This window comes from Salvelinus alpinus, chromosome 16 (assembly GCF_045679555.1).
Source record: "Salvelinus alpinus chromosome 16, SLU_Salpinus.1, whole genome shotgun sequence".
NCBI classification, from domain to species: domain Eukaryota; kingdom Metazoa; phylum Chordata; class Actinopteri; order Salmoniformes; family Salmonidae; genus Salvelinus; species Salvelinus alpinus.
In genome coordinates, this window is record NC_092101.1 from 18,228,644 (window position 1) to 18,240,581 (window position 11,938).

At 42.7% G+C, this 11,938-nt stretch overlaps 1 protein-coding gene and 1 long non-coding RNA gene across 2 annotated transcripts in view; both read right to left on the reverse strand.

Moving 5' to 3' along the window:
• The window catches only part of LOC139541019 (leucine-rich repeat and immunoglobulin-like domain-containing nogo receptor-interacting protein 3), a 45,425-nt gene extending 39,188 nt beyond the window's left edge, over window positions 1–6,237 (reverse strand). The window contains exon 1 of the mRNA XM_071345173.1: window positions 5,713–6,237. The gene's annotated coding sequence lies outside the window, so the exon portion shown is untranslated. The remainder of the gene's footprint in view (window positions 1–5,712) is intronic.
• A 1,760-nt stretch (window positions 6,238–7,997) lies between these two features.
• On the reverse strand, window positions 7,998–10,154 carry LOC139541775 (uncharacterized). Its single transcript, XR_011668405.1, has 2 exons — window positions 9,945–10,154; window positions 7,998–9,199 (listed from the first exon to the last, which is right to left on the reverse strand). It is a non-coding gene; the product is annotated as an uncharacterized lncRNA (long non-coding RNA).
• Between the last annotated feature and the right edge of the window lie 1,784 nt (window positions 10,155–11,938).

Consider the following 11,938-nt stretch of genomic DNA (forward strand, 5'->3'; position numbering starts at 1 on the left):
CAATCACATGTCATTTGAATCTACAATATAGATCATGAATTATTGATTATTTGCCTTATAGAAAATGCCACCAAAAGGCCAACAATTGAGTCTCAAATTACAATGGCGACAGTCTGTAGCATGTCTAGCGTCATGATAATCAACAATATTGAGTCACACTAAACCTGTCAATTGAAATCAGAATTAATTGTAATTTTACTGACCCTGGATTTGGGCAGATGCTAACATAAAGGTCCCATATTCACTTCATAGCTTCCCACAGGCTTGGGTAGGCAGCATGCCATGGTCTGCTCTGTACAATGAGGTCCCTGGGTAATTGGGTGCTGCACATCAAACGCAGATCTCTTCTGACACCACACAGGAACTCACTGGCTTCACTGGAGCTGGGATAAAACAGCATGCTGTATAAACGCATGCAGGCAGTTAGTCTCAAAGAAACAGCACAGCCAAGCACACAATCAAACAACAAACTCCGTGCCGACACACAGATAATAGGCCCCTTAGACAATGTTAACCCAGACACATCCACCAATCAGCCTTCACCACACCATGAAGGAAGAAAGGCCGCTCCTCATCTGAAGTATGAGAGATTGATTGGTCTGAGATGAGAGCGAGCGATGAGACAGGGAGAGGGGCAGGGAAGACATGCTAGATAGAGGATTGGAGAGGGAGATCGGTTCTGACAGTTTACTGCCATACAACTGGCCAATCTGTGAATCTGTGATGGTTGTGTATTTATTTCTAAGAAAGCTGAATAATTCATTTCAGCCAAATACATGCTGGAGTGGAGAGAGGCATCGATGCTGTTGCATCCATTTTAACTCCCATGATGAATTCATGAACCAAAGGCGTGCCGTCCTCTTAAACTGTAGCAACCCAGTGCAGAGAGATGAGTATGCCTGTCAAATAGAGAGAACAGTGAATGCCATCCAGAAACACACCCACAATGCAAACCAAATGTTCTTCAGCCCTGCTCGAAAAAGCTCTGAGAGAGGCGACACATACACACACACACTCACCAACAAAGTATTCCCCTCACTCTGTCTGTATACGGCAGTTAAGCTAGCAGTTAAGGGTGTTGGGCCAGGGATCAAAAGGTTGCTGGTTCGAATATCCCCGAGCCGGTTAGATGAAAAATATGCCCATGTGCCCTTGAGCAAGGCACTTAAAACTATTTGCTCCTATAAATTGCTCTGGATAAGAGTGTGCTAAATGACAATAAAGCTAATGTATAAGCAGCCAGTGAACTCAAATTCTCATGTGAGTTGACAGAAATATGCAGTGTGTGCACAGCATTTCATAGATTCCATTGCAGGCCTCAATACAAAGAAAAATCCTAACCATATCTTTCAAGTAGTTCAAAGCCTGGATTCTCATCACTGTATTTCTGATCAAACTTGCTCTGACAGTGAAGCTGAAAGATCTCACCATCAACTGTCACCAACATGTACAGACATTCAATATCTTCGTTCCAAACATCCAGATAAAAATGGAATAGGTCCCTTCCCCTGCAAATGTTTTTTTTTTAAAGAGTAGCAAATGACCTAAAAATACACTCCAAATCCTGGGATGCTTTGGGAGAGGAGGAGGAGGCCTTTCTTCTCTTCCTCTTGCCTTCGGCTCTTCACATCACATACACATTAACCCTGCATAATGAAGGAAACAACTGGGTTTACAGTTTTCATCATTAGCTCCCCTCGCTGCCACACTTTGCCACAGCTCTCAGAAATCAAATATAATTTACCCGACACCCTGCTGCTGGATAGCAGTGTCTGCTCTGCTCTGCTCTCCTTCTGCTGCTGTATCCTTTGCCTCCTCATAAGATGATTTGATGAACTGACACATTATTATTTCATGCTGAACAGCTAAAATATAGCATGCTTCTGAACTGATACCATGATCCCCTGCAATAGACAGAGAGGCTGATTGAGGAGAGTGCGGGTGGATGACTGAGCTCCAGCACAATGTGACTGATCACCCATCTTCACCTGTCACTCACTCCCCTGCTGAACGTTGCCAGTTCCAAGCTCAGTCAGCCCTGTAAACTACTAACTAACGTGCGTTAAATGCTCCATGTGAAAACCGATTGATCAATCTAATTTTAAATACTCCCATTTGCACAGAGCAGCAATCGGTTTAACGCTGGTTACACAAGACAATAGGATTCTATTATGACTTATAGCCAGGGTCGGGGCTGTGTGTGGGAACATTTATACATTATAACAGCTATTTTGGGCAAACACTTATAAATCAATCAAATTAAAGCCACCTGCTGGCAAGTGGTGGGCAGACCCTGGGCGGGGTAATCAAACACCATGTGGACTCACATCAATCACATTATGGCACATTGGTACAACCAGCTTGTGGCTTGTTTGATGACTACATGATTATTAATCTAATTACATAATTAAAGAGCTGACCCAAACAATAGGTACACACAGAGAGAGAGAGAGGAACCTGAACCATCGTCCCCAAAGGCCCAAGCAAATAGGTGTGATAAAACAGGAATGCCAGAGAGGCTATGGCCTATGAGTGATACAGCTACTGTAGTATAGAGCCTGTATAACTCACCTTGCTGCCCTCACAACCCACTCATGTACCATACTGGAGAGAGATCTGTTTTATGGCCAGAAAGTCACACTATTTCAAGTGGAGCTGCCAGGCCCAGAAAATACATCAAATCAAATGAGGTGGAGACTGACAAGTATATAAACTCACAGCCCCCTCCTCGTAAAACTGCCCACTAGGTGATTTAGCGGCTCTGCGGCCACACTCAGTTACACCTAAAGGTTCATGTTTTTAACTGCAAGCCTCATACCTCTATCTTCTGCCATTTTGTTGACCTTCTGAAAATAACAGGATCTAAGTGTTTTATAGGGCTGTTTGGGAAGTGGACGATGTGAAAAAATACTTGAGTGCCTTTTAGAAAAACGATAGCAAATATATTGTTGATCAATAATTGATATGAAATGTGATGGAAAACCAACAACTAAAAACCTGAACAAAATGACTTGTTCACTCCTCAATAGATTCCAGGCTGTGGCAGATCACATTGACCATGCTACAGAAATAGCATATAGAAATGATAACCAGCTACAGCACACATACCGCTACTAATGAGAGTGTTCTCTCTCAGCACCCTTGTATAGACATGACTTGTTCATTCTCTTTCATGCCGAAACCCAAAAGACATACAAAGTAATACAAATCCCTGTTTCCGCCTCTCCTCTGTTCTGCCCTGCTATTTCAGTATCTGCACTGGCAGATGCTCTGGGTGCTACAAAGGGGATACAGGCAAACTCATTAGCTCAGATGCCAAATGTAACTACATGGCGGGTTCAAGGGCTTCGCTCAACAAGGGGACCGGGGAAACAATTGGATAGGTGTGATATGATGATAGGATTGATGATAGGTCCACCTCTGATTGAACTGAGGAATATTGCCTATTATTGCAGAATAATCTTACTTATTAGCTTTGGTCACCAGCAGGTAGACATCATAGTACAATACTGAATCAAGTTACATAATGGTGCTAATTCCAATCACTATACCTCTATTGTACGTATTACACCTTCATAACAAGGCAATGTAGTAAATGAAAGCCCTCACACAAACGTGTAAGACAGGCTCTTTTCAATGTTGTCAATCTGTCTCTTCAATTACTTCTATAAGCTGTGATCCAGGTTTGATGTTCTTAAGGTACGATTGATGTTGCCAAGGGACAGCGCTGCAGTTTGGCAAGGACAGGTCATTCTGAACATTCATTATGCAACTGAGTGAGTGGGAGGTATATTTCAAGAGTGAACTGTCCAGCTGGACATTTTCACTGTGGCCACTGTCATGCCACTAGTAGCCCCTGGGTTGTCCTCCACCACACCTCTACTTGTTCCCTCATTCTCTACGGCAGACTGTGATAGTAGCAGTGCACAAAGCCTGATGACAGGGGATGCATGGGTTTTACTGGCCTCGTAAAGCCATGATGGAACACAATGAAGCTCGGCACTGCCAGTGCTGAGGAGATGTAATGTCACATTTGAGCACAGTGGACAGCTTTATATGCAACTGCAGGAGATGGCAAAGGGCCGTAGGCATAATGGATACATTGCACTCTGATGCATTCTGATTGCCATAAACATTCATTAGGACATTTCGTTATGGATGGACAGGGTTATACTGTGGCTAGGTGCTGTTAAACACAATTGACTGAGCTGTATAAGTCCAATAGCTACCGGTGCCCTTCTGTTTCTGAAGAACCAATATCCCATCCAATATCCCATCCAATATCCCATAATAGACCAAGTATAATCTCATCTCATCTTATCTCTCACGTAAAAAACATCAGGAAAACCAATTTTTTTTTTTTACCGTTATTTTACCAGGTAAGTTGACTGAGAACACGTTCTCATTTGCAGCAACGACCTGGGGAATAGTTACAGGGGAGAGGAGGGGGATGAATGAGCCAATTGTACACTGGGGATTATTAGGTGACCGTGATGGTTGAGGGCCAGATTGGGAATAAAGACAGGCATCATCAGAAATAACTTCAGGCATATAGGCAGGCGAATTGGATAGGAGAACTGAACTGAGTTCCACCAGCAGTTATTGTTTCGCTTGTCTGTCTGTCTGCCTGCCTGTCTCTCTCTCGGTCTGCGTGTCTAGGGAGGCTGGAAGCCCTAGAGGAGCTCCACAGTCAGTCAGTCCCACTAAGCCAGTCAGTCTGACTGTGGCAGGACAGGGAGTCAGACAACACGTCCCCCTCACCGTGATACGCCTGCAGGATCGATCCTGGGGTGCAACCTTCTCTCAGCCCCATGTCCTGGTAATTAAGATCTAATTGTGTGAGGATGAGCAAAGACACAGGCCGAGCAGGGCGGCACGGAGGAAGCAAACAAAGAAGACACGTTTTAGGGACAAGGAGAGAATACCCACCTACAGAGAAAACACGATCGGATGTCTGTTTTCAAAGGAGCTAGACAATCTATTGCTATCACTAGCCGGCCTCCACCCAGTTACTCAACCTTGCACCTTAGAGGCTGCTGCCCTATACACATAGACTTGGAATCACTAGCTACTTTAATAATGGAACACTAGTCCCTTTCATAATGTTCACATACTGCTTTTCTCATCTCATATGTATATACTGTATTCTATTCTACTGTATTCTAGGCAATGCCACTCCGACATTGCTCAATCTAATATTTATATATTTCTTAATTCCATTCTTTTAGATTTGTGTGTATTGTTGTAAATTGTTAGATACTACTCCACTGCTGGAGCTAGGAACACAAGCATTTCTCTACACCCGCAATAACATCTGCTAAATATGTGTATGTGACCAATAAAATTGGATTTGATTATCTGTTATGACTCCATAACCCCCAAACCTAATTTGACCTGAGGCTGATGTAGAAACAACAAACAGAGCCTCTGAGAGAAATAACAGAAGGGTTGGGATGACACTGATGTGATAGGAAACCGCACAAAAGTCCACAAGGCAGGGAGTCAAAACAGGATGAAGAGACAGTATCCATTCACGTATCTATGACCTAATCTGTGGTTTGAGAACCTAATTAAATAATGTTTTTATGCCTTCAGTCAATTACAGGTGGGTGTCAGTGTCGGAGTACCCATTCTTAGTTCTCTCTGTTCGGTGTCTATACTGGGTGCATGCCTGTGTGTGTGTGGCTTGTGTATCAGACGAAGTTGGCTTACCCAGGACTGGAACTTGACTGGTGGTCCATCCACATTCGCAAACCTGTTCCTCACTCAGCGTGTATATGTCTGTGCGTCTCTGGTTCCGCGGTCTGTCCGTCCGGAGAGTGTGTGTGTGCTGTACTGTGATGTTGCTACTCCAGCTTCCTATAGCAGTCAGTGAGCCTCCAGCTTGTAGCATCAGCAGCTGAGCTTGACTGCAAATCACTTCGTTCCCCCTCTCCCACCGCGCTACCTCCCTATCTATCGAGCATCTACTAACTCCCTCTTCCTCTGCAGATAAAAAGGCAACTGAAGTCTCTCTCCTCTCTCTGTTCTTTGTGTTCCAGACCCAGCCCCTGGATCCCAGTAGGCACAGGGCTTTGTGTCTAGGGGAGGATGGAGCTCTGCCACAGTGAAAGCCTGGACTGGTGGCGGTGTGCTCTTTCACTACGGGAGCATGCGAGTAAATGTGTGTGTAAGGGAGAGCTACTGCCGCTATGGCTGCTGCGGTTCAGTGGAACTCATTATGCACTGTTGCTGCCGCTCCACTTCACTGGCTGTTTAGCTTCACAACTTACTCTGATGGTCAATAAACTGCTTAGGGATCCTCTCAAAAGTCTAGAGAACAGGAGTCAAGGGTTAAGCTCATCCACGAAGCCCCCCCCCCCCCCCCCAGTAAGCTCTGAAGCTGAGAATGAGGAGATAACTTTTGCTTTACCTTCAGGCATTTCACACAGATATTTTATACTTAAGCCATGCTGTTTAATCACAGAGTAAATTGGAGCCTGAGGCATTGCAGGAGTGTCATATTCAGGTGAACACAGACTGTACCCAATTTCACCCTCTACTGCTGGCTGACTTATTGTCCCTTTATTGTCACTTAGAGAGAGCACTTCATGTGCACTGATGGAGAATCTCTATGCAAAATGTAGCAAATGCGAACACAGTTATATTATGTAAGGAACCACCCAATGATAATATGGAAGAGGTGATATTGCTTTTCTGTACTAGCACCACTCCTACTTAAAGTTTTGGAATGTAGTTGCCCACCTACATGTTCATAATCATATTTCAGCCTACATTATAATATTATCATATTTCTATCTGTTAAAATCTCCTATATTGTTCTGCTGTTTTATGGACTGAGGATTTACAACTGATCCCTAACAGTTTAAATTTCGCACTCCAGTCTACTTCTTTCACCTGATTTACTTAACAAAAGGTACATCTCAATAGGAGGTCCAGGTATCCTCATGACATGGTACAAGTGGGGGGGTGGGCCTTTCCTCTTTTGTCCTGTACATGCTTCTGAAGAGTGGTGAGGAGGTGTCTACCGTGTCTGGAAGTGAATTCACCACAAATGTTCTGTATTCAGGGTTCACTCAAACATCGTTTTAAGCTTTGTTTTACTATTGACAGTACTGCTGATTTCGGGATTGTATATCGATTTTCTGTCCTTAAATATAAGTAATCTGATTTATATGTTTCAGTCTCTGAATTTTCCAATCAAACTTTTCACCGGCAGCTACTGATATCAGGGCATAAAAACTACAATCCGACTCCTGAATTACCCAGCTGGCGCACATATGCTCTAGATCCAAGCTAGTTTTCCACGGTTTTCCCTGGCTAAACTAGCAGGCTAGCTGAACTATGCTAGTTTTCGTAATCATTGTCAAACTTCATAAATACAGCAGCTTCAACTTCAAAACTCCTAATAATACAATCACGTAACTAAGAAATTCTCTGTAAAGAAACTTCAAAATTATGTATTGTTTTGTTGAATAGGTTTGAGATATCTGTCGTAAGATGGCGGTGGTAAAGGATATCATTGCTAACGCAGATCTAAGTTCAGTTTTCAGATCCACCGGCATCATTGACGTAGGGTTAGCTGGGCGTTTCTGACTGGTCTTGGAACTGTGACAATGGGCAACCTTTCCCCGCTTGTAGTGATTTTGCCAACACATCCAGATATGGACAGTCTCGTACCCTTAAAATGTTTTCTACTGTCTATCATATTTGTTGATTAAATCTGACTAGTAATATGATGAGTAATCCAGGAATGTCACGAGTTAATTGACACAAAAAAAACTCAAGAAATTAGCAACTCTACAGATCACAATGACTACAATGAATGGGGTATGAGAGAATATTTTCTCCCCGTGCTCCTGACGGCTATTTTTGTCCGCTCATACAGAACTAATAAAAGGCCCAGTGCACTCATTTTGCGAAAAATAATTATTACAATTCTGACTTATCAGGGTTATGTGTAGATACATTTATCAACAACAACAAAAATCCATGGGTGTGTTTGTGTTACAAAGACAAAACATTTTCTACTGTAAACAGGCTATTATATTGATATGCTTATAAAGACAATATGCCTACACTTCACCGAGCAAATGAAAATAACCACAGATAGAACAAGGAGCACAAACATCTTTGGTACAACTTCAGCTGTCCCAGAACGAACATGACATTCTATTTCTAAGGTCTATTCTATGGGTTTGGCTGTCTAACTACACACTGACATGCACAGCTCTCTGGGTGAGGTTCTGTCTTCCAGTCTCCAGTCGGTGATGAAGTCCCATCTATGGAATGTATTATAGGTTATAGACAGATGCAGTCAGGTGGCAGGAGGGGTGGAGTGCATGACACTCCATCCTGGATATGGCAGTGTTTGCCTCAACCCATGGGTCCAGCAGGCAGATTTCAATAAATACATGCAGATGTGAGATGCAGGAAGATAGCGCTCTCATACCACTCTGAAGCTCCTGATCAAGCTTCCTCCAGTAGGAAGCTTTGAATTGGTCAGTAGCCTACAAAGTAGTATGAGAAGAGTGCAATTGCTGAACTTGTGCTGATATTCTAAACAAAGTGTTCTGATAACTTTCAAGTGTAAGTTTCATGTAGAATAAACCATCCTTCACATAATACTGTAGAAGCAGTGTTCTGCTAATATAACAATGTGCAAATAGGACACTTGTCTTTCATCTTCTATTGTCATTCAAATCTGATATAGATACTGTAGCTATCAGCATTTTGTCTGAGGGTACACGTTAGTCGTCATCCCTTCATATGGTGTCCCATATAAGACAGTCCCCGCCCCCCACCATTCAATAATAACAAAAAACGATGAAAAGTAATAGATGTGTCTTGTATAATTTTAAAGCTGAGTGCAAGGTCTCTCTCAGTTCAGACATCTGTATCAGCCTGTCTTTTATTCAGGGGACTCCTTGACAAACCATCTCTCCTGTCCTACAGCTGTATCAGCCTGTCTTTTAGTCAGGGGACTCCTTGACAAACCATCTCTCCTGTCCTCCAGCTGTATCAGCCTGTCTTTTAGTCAGGGGACTCCTTGACAAACCATCTCTCCTGTCCTCCAGCTGTATCAGCCTGTCTTTTAGTCCGGGGACTCCTTGACAAACCATCTCTCCTGTCCTACAGCTGTATCAGCCTGTCTTTTAGTCCGGGGACTCCTTGACAAACCATCTCTCCTGTCCTCCATCTACAGAAAAACAGGGTAGAGTTGATACACACAGCACTGATTACATTATCAGTGGTTGTTAGGTGAACGGCAGGACAGACAAGTGATAGTATTTTGACCTATGACCAGATCAAATCCGAACATCCTGAAGTAGGACTGGTGCCTGGCCACTTACTTGTTCACAGTTGTCTTGAAAGTAACATATGCAACCTGCGGTGTAATGTTACGTTGCTGAATGCTTGTTGACATGTTAGCTAAAAATACTGGTACTCAGGATAGACAAGTATCACCGTTCATGTATTTTTGCCATAGAAAATACACCTATTTTATGAGAACAGGCATGTTGTTTTAACACTTGTAGCAGACAAATACCACGAATGCTAGCTAGTGCTAACTAACCTAGCCCTTGATCATGATTCCCAGTTCCGTTACAGTAAAGGCAGAATGCCGCCATGACCTGAGTTATCGAGATCAAGTGCTAACCCAAACAGCATGCCTGTTCTCATAAAAGTAGCTAGTTACCTACCTTGCAAATCCGGTTAAGTTAACAATATCTTTGTCCGAGTTGAAATGAATTGGCTAGCATTCATTAGCTAGAATAGGGATCTTCTCAGCAAGCTGGCTAAAGTGACATACTATCAAACCTTATCGTCAGGTGCAACGTTAGCTATGCAAATCTTCCTCTCTATGACATTACACATTAGGGAGAGGACGTGTATTTAGCTAGTTACATCACAGTATCATGGCTAGCTAGCTAGCTACTCACCATACACTTGTCACAGCCATCATGTTAAACGTTTGTTGTATGCATTAGAACTATGCACCAACTTTATGGAAGCCCATTTTCACTCCTATACCAAGCAAGTGTGCGCAGTAGCCGTGCGTGGGTAAAATCACCCGGGGAAGCCAATCCAGAAAAAAAAGGCATATTATAACCTGTGTGGTGATAATTGCGTTGTTTGCTCTATAATCTGTTAGCTCATATGCCTTGACACCGCGATATATAGGCCTAAAGCAGAGACAATAAGAAGACACAGTGGCCAGAATAAATTCAACCACACCTTTGTTTCATTACAAAGCCGGAGAGCAAATCTGTCCGGTGAAGTCCACAAAGCATATTGCCTGTAACAAACAATTACATGACCTACAGCATGGTCAAGGAAGGTAATGTTTCCAACATTTTTTTACTACTAAACAACTATTGATTTAGAACTACGGAGAGTTACCGCAAGTCGCAAAGAAAAGAGGAGCTGCCTCCACTATTCCAGCACCATTTCAACTTCAACATCATCTGATCACCTATGCTTAGTCTAACTAAAAGATACCAACAACTATTTAGTCCAATTAACGTAAGCAAAATATGATGTGCCTGCCCATGGTACTGATTTGTGTGTGGTGTGTGTGTGTGCAAAAAAAATGTTGCCTCACCCCATTTGTAGAGAAATGCTAATGCCATCCTCCTCTTTTATTTTGCCTAAACGGTCTATGACTCTGTCATACAGTACACACTTTTAGTTTTTTGGCCTAGGCTGCATGGCTAAAATACTTTCTTGCTAGCATATCTTCCTTTCGTGGGAAACGATGCGCCAGGCCAGCTAGTTAAGATTAGCATACCAGATCTATCTACATGTTAAACTTCCATCCTCTTAGGGCAATGTATGAATTTATGGTTGGATCAGAATTACCATTATAATCATTGGCCAGTATGGAGAATTAAGTAAAATCACAAGTCCAAACCCTTATTTCCATCCATGGCTAATTTAGGAAAGGGCTAATTTTAGCTAGCTAGCCACTGGAGGACAACAACACAACGAGATGTAACAATTCAAGTTTTTTTCTGTCAATAATGACGTTTGGCTTGTGATATGATTGGTCTGAAGCCAAATCCAAACTGGCATCCTTGACACTTTTTTTGGTGTGCCAGGACCATTCACAGCTGAGCTCACTCAGTTTAGCTCAACGCTGATTGGCTATTCTTTTTCATCAAGGGAGGACAAATGCTTGCTGGCTTCCCTTGCATTCAATACTACGGGCAGCAACAATATCATACTCTTTATGACCATACAGCATCAGATACAGTACATTCAGCCTTGTGCAAATTGAAGGAAATTTATGAAACACAGACATGAAGGATACATTTTCTTTTAATGTTCTTATAATCAATTTTTGGGAGAAGCCTGGCTTCTCTTGGCATCCATGAATACACTTCACTGAGTTGCAAAAATAGCTCTTTGGCCACGCACACCAGTGGAGGGGTTGGCGTCGAAGAACGGAAGCGTATGCAAGACAGTACCTCAACTACATTAAAATATGGCGATGCATCTTTGATGGGGCTATTTTGCTTCCACTGGTCCTGTCACCCTTTTTAAGGTCAGTGGTATCATAAACTTTATCAAGTACCATGACATTTTAGCCAAAAACCTGGTTGCCTCTGCCAGGAGGCTGACACTGGAAATGGCCATCTCAGTCTCCGGACATGAAACCCATTTACAACCTGTGGTTTAAATTAAAGAGGGCCGTCCATAAGCAGACAAAGGATATCAAGGATCTTGAAAGATTCTGTATGGAGGAATGGTCTATGATCCCTCCCAATGTGTTCTCCAATTACATAAAACATTTAAGAAAAAGGCTCAGTGTGTTTATCCTCGCAAGGGTAGGATGCTGGAGTACTGAAAATGGGTGGCAATAATTTTGAACCTTATCCTTACCCTACATCTCTTTCTCTGCATTATTATAAAATAATACTTTCAATTTTTGGGG